Genomic DNA, 5,099 nt, shown 5'->3' on the forward strand with positions numbered 1-5,099 from the left:
AGCGGTGTACAACGTTAAACATTTGTTAAAATAAAAACAGGCGCATATTTGTTAGCTTTAACTAAAATGTGAACGGTAGAAGCTATAACGTTATGACCAGGCTTGGAATGTCAACATTCTGGGGGCAAGGCCACTTGGCCTTCAGTTGGGCATATTTGGTGGAGGGCACAAAGGCCACATGTCAGGGCACTAAGGCCAACGTTAACTATACAGTAGTAGGCTATAAAAATGATCAAAGTTGTATTTAGCCTATTCACTGCAGTAGACCTGCATCACTGTATGAAACATTACAAAAAAATGAAACATGACACATTACATATAACTGTAAATCATCTGATCATCTAATATTTGCAGATATCTAGGCTATATTTAACATTTATTTGATATTTGGCCTGTTATGAAATCATGTATTGAACAATTTAAGCACAGCTCAGCTTTAAGAAAGTCAAATAGCCTAGATGCATGCTTAGCATTTTGTGATCATTAAGGCTACTTTCACAAACTCTTAGTCAGCTGTCCTCTGATTTACCGATATCTAGGCGATATTTGTAATATTTATTTAGTATTTGGCCCGTTATAAAATAATGTGGAACAAACAAACACAGTGTAAAACTTAAAGCCCAAATTTGGAGACATCCATGTATGTTGAAATTTATTGCAAATTAAAAACGGGATTACTCTGGAACGGCTAACTGTACAGGGGACTGTACACCTTTACACCTTACACTTTACACCTGTGTTCGGTAAGGTCTGCTGTTTATTCTGATATATGGTTTGTCATGTGTTAAACGAGGGGTTCGTGAAGTATTCCGCCGAGATGAATGGGTAGGGAGATGGACGCAAAACCTTCAGTAAAATTTGATTAAATTGAATGATATTATTTACTTTTCTCGCGAACCGTTCACCACAGCAATTAGCGGCTGACATCGTTTAAAAGCTGAGAAAAAGCTCTTTACTTGTGATGTCTGTGTGATGAGTAGGCTACTTAGTTCAACTGAGAAGAATGGGTGAATTTGGATGCACTTTCTTTCTTGCGCTAACTTTCTCCACTGCGTAATTTGCGCTGTGAATGCTAAGATTGTTTTGACAGGCCATAGGCTAAATATATATCGCTATTAGTAGGACGCAAAGCAGAATATTGAAAGAAGGGGGCACCAAGGCCACCGTGGCCTGTAAACCTCTGATTCTCAAAGGGACGTCACGGCCAACGCAAGGGGCTACCCTGGTTATGACCATCAACAAGTAGCTAACGTTATTCATGCCATGAATGAAACCCATGATGGGTTTCATCAGGTCCCTTCACACAGTAGCCTAGGCTACAATCAAGCACCACGCAGTCTGCATTCATATGCTATTCTAGGTGCTTGATTCTATACACCTGTGGAAAGTGACCTGATAGAACCAGAGCCTAGTATCTGTAGGCCTACTTCTCTGGTTTACATTAACGTTCTAGTTAAAACGCTGCTGGTTAGTAGGCCTAATGAACAAATGTAACGTTGGTGCATTACGTTTCATTGTCGTTAGCTATCGAAACCTACAGCTAACCGGTCACTGTAAAGTTGACGACATATTAACGTTGATTAACAGTGGGTTTCCTTACATAATACACGTAACGTAGCAAGGTGCTAATGTCAACTATTTCACTAACGTTAGTTTAGTTATTTGTGACCCATCATTTCATACATATAACGCTAACGTTACATAATGTTTGACGACATAAATGACTCAAATACCAAAAACCGGAACACTTACCTTGTCTGTAATTAGAGAAATGTGCCTCTGAAGGAGAGTTTTACGAGCAAATAAAGTGACCAAGGCACAGCAGGCGAAGACGTTCAGAAGATTCACAGCTCCAGCGGTAACTCGCGTTCAGCTGTTAATTTCTTTCAGCTGCAGTTCACGTCATAATGCTTAAAGTTGCCGCCACGGCGGTCAATGTTAAGTCAATGGGAATTTATTGCTCTTTTATCGTAAATATCTCAAAAAGTATAAAGTTCACAAATGTAAAAATGACTTTGTACAATTGTCCGTTACAACCTTTGTAGAAGTGTTTGAATGACGTCAAACGGTTCAGTGGTTTTAGTGTCATTAAACGTCAAATTTGGTCGGAAGAAGAATAATAACTAGAGAATGTAATTCCAGGGAATTACAAGTGCATGAAAATGAAGCTAGGACAGACATAGCATAGCTTAATAAAAGTTGATAGTTTAGAAGTAGACAGTTTAAAAGTTAAATGTAGATAGTTTAAAAGTTGTTGACAGACTGAAAGTTTAATGCGTGTTGATAGACAAATAGTTTAAAGGCTTAGCAGTTTTACTAAAATGCTAACATGCTAACTATGCTAACCACGTGACTCAGCTAACTTGGCTAATCATTTTTAGCAGTTATGCTAAAATGCTAACTATGTTAATGATGCTAACTAGCTAGTGAGGACTTTTATTTTGAAACAGTTTAAGGCAGAGGATACAGTTGATGGGAGTCATAGTTGACAAACAGTTGAACAGTTAAACAGTTGATAACAGTTGAACAGTTAAAAAGTTTGATAGTTTAAAGGGACTTTTATTTTGAAACAGTTTTGGGCACAGGAAGCAGTTGAACAGGATCTATAGTCTTAATACAGCCATATTCACCATATTCACACGGCGGCCATCTTTCTATGACGTCATGCTCAGGGTGGGAATCCTCTGGGGAAGTCCAAACATAATAGCTCAAAAACTGTCAGCTGTCCGGTGTTTGTGATTAGCCCAATTACATATGGCAAGATGGTCCAAAAACGTAACCTATCTACCAGCCTTGACATGCCAAGAAATCGAAACATGGACAGATGAACAGGTCAGCACCTCTAAATGAATTAAGAAAAAAGGATACAGCAACTGGATTGAACGTTATATCCACGATGTTAAAGGTAAGACGATATGGCTAACTGCTAACTTAATACCACTTCATTAACTGGGTTGCACCGATAAACCTGTATAAAGGCACGGCCTTGTCTATCATTTCTGTTCAGAACAACTCAGGCTTGCATTTAAACCAGCCTGATTTTAGTAGCCATGAGACCATTTAACGTGGATATACTATTGAATTTTGAGCTCTAGGTAACGTAGCTTCTAAGTGTTATCGTTAGCCTTAAACTGCCGACAGATTCAAGATGTAAACTTCTTGTATCACAGTAGAATACTCTGTTAGCCGGTCAGGCTGTCTTCCTAACCAAACTAGGCTATAGTTTATGTTTTTTTGTGTGCAACCCACGTCGTAGCTTATCTCCCTGTTTATCCTTTCATTTTATTGGCTTATTTTCGCGGAGATTTAACAAAGTCAAAGTTGTCTACTAATGCAAGTTATGTTCTGCTTTCAGTCAGGGTTAAGGAGGGTGGGACTAATGCCAATATTGTCAGGGTCAGGGCGAAGGCATACCCCAGTATGTTTAAAAATGAGCCAGCTTACAGGGTACAGGCTAATGATGTCAAATTAGCATACTATATATATTTTTCCCAAGATGAACTTAACACTTGGTGTGTGGTCTGAGCAACAGGCTTTGCATAAATACTTAGCCATGAACTAGTTTTAAATATATTTTCTTTTTTTTTCAGGTTGAATTGATCAGCGGATTCAACAAACCAGCTGTGCCTGTGAAGCACGTCTCGGGCACTGCTCACACCTTGTTGGCCTCCTGTATACTCTTGCTCATTACTCTAAATTAGGATACAAATCAGTCCCCCTAACCAAATGTAAGACCTCCTTACCCCAAACTTGGCACATCCCTTCTTGAGAATTAGGCCTAGGGCCCAAACCTGTCACTCTTAAAAATTAACAAGGTCAAATCCAACAAGACCTACAGTTGTCACACTTAAGTAAAAAAAGATTATGGCCATGGCCTACTTGAAATCAAATGCCCAAACCAAGAGTCAAACTGCTCATACCTGAGAAGAACAGTGGATAGAACCTTTTCCTTCAAGCATGACCATGAATATCACTCACAAGTCATGGGACAGATGGCTCTTACAGGAGCAAAATGGTTTAATTTTTTTTTTGTAATGTGCCAGGAGGATTACTATCTGGAGAGAGTGCACTTTGATGCTGTCTTAAGTGGCCACAGCCCCATTGTTATGTACATAAACTTTATCATTAAAAATGTATTTCTTCATCTGTAGCTACTGTGTTCACCTTATTGATGTCCATGTTGTAAGCTAATGTAGCATCAACATTAAAGCCAAAGTTTAAATGCATTACAAGTAAAATAACTACATTGTGTTGCTTTAGAATCTATTCAGTTTATTTAATTTCCAGTTAAGAATGTGAAATGTCATGACCGACATAACTCCATGCCTAAAAGATGCAAAAAACATGCCCTTTGCCATTGGCTGAAGGGACAAGAACAATGATCTGTGTCTCAGTCCTATAAAAATATATATTTAAGTATAGAATAGAAGAAAACAGAAAATCGCCGCCTTTTATTTTTTACTGTACAATACAGAGATCAGCACAATGTTAATGCACAAGGAAAATAAATTACTGTATGAGTTTGTGTCCAAAGTATTGCTAATACTGTAGAAAGTACTATAGTAACAACACTGTAGAAAAAGACTTCATGTTGGATAATTATTCACCCGAAATCCAGTGAAGAATGTCAAGAACTTCGAATCATTTTTGCTTCAAGCTGAAACAGGATGTCTTGAGGATGGTATTCTCCTGCGTAAGGCGGGCAATCTCCTTCCGTGCTGCTTCTAGCTGCTCTTCCAGTGACCGAGAGTTCAGCATAGTCATGGTCAGAGTGGGGTGCTGGCTTAACAACTTGGTCTGCACTATAGGAGACAATAACAAATCAAAAACGTTCAGTTCCAACTGCATGTGTATCACGTAAGTTGTATAGTATACCATGTAACCTACTACAGTGAATTTGTTTCATTAATGGAGATTACATGTTATACCCTGCTGCTACACATAGCCTATGTCTTATGCAGCAGCTGTGGGATATTTTGCAAGATGGACATAGGAAATACTTTATAAGTGTCTTACCCAGTGTCAACTCCAGCGAGGTCTAAGCTTACACTGGCATCTTCTGTCTCTCCAGCAGGTTCATTGCTGTGTATGTAATAATA

General features: G+C 38.7%; 1 long non-coding RNA gene across 1 annotated transcript; it reads left to right on the forward strand.

Annotated features, from left to right (window-relative positions):
• Positions 1-2,621: 2,621 nt before the first annotated feature.
• On the forward strand, positions 2,622-4,150 carry LOC121681779. The gene is made up of 2 exons (XR_006022281.1): positions 2,622-2,905; positions 3,591-4,150. It is a non-coding gene; the product is annotated as an uncharacterized LOC121681779 (long non-coding RNA).
• Positions 4,151-5,099: the final 949 nt, after the last annotated feature.

This window comes from Alosa sapidissima, chromosome 14 (genome assembly GCF_018492685.1).
Source record: "Alosa sapidissima isolate fAloSap1 chromosome 14, fAloSap1.pri, whole genome shotgun sequence".
NCBI lineage: Eukaryota > Metazoa > Chordata > Actinopteri > Clupeiformes > Clupeidae > Alosa > Alosa sapidissima.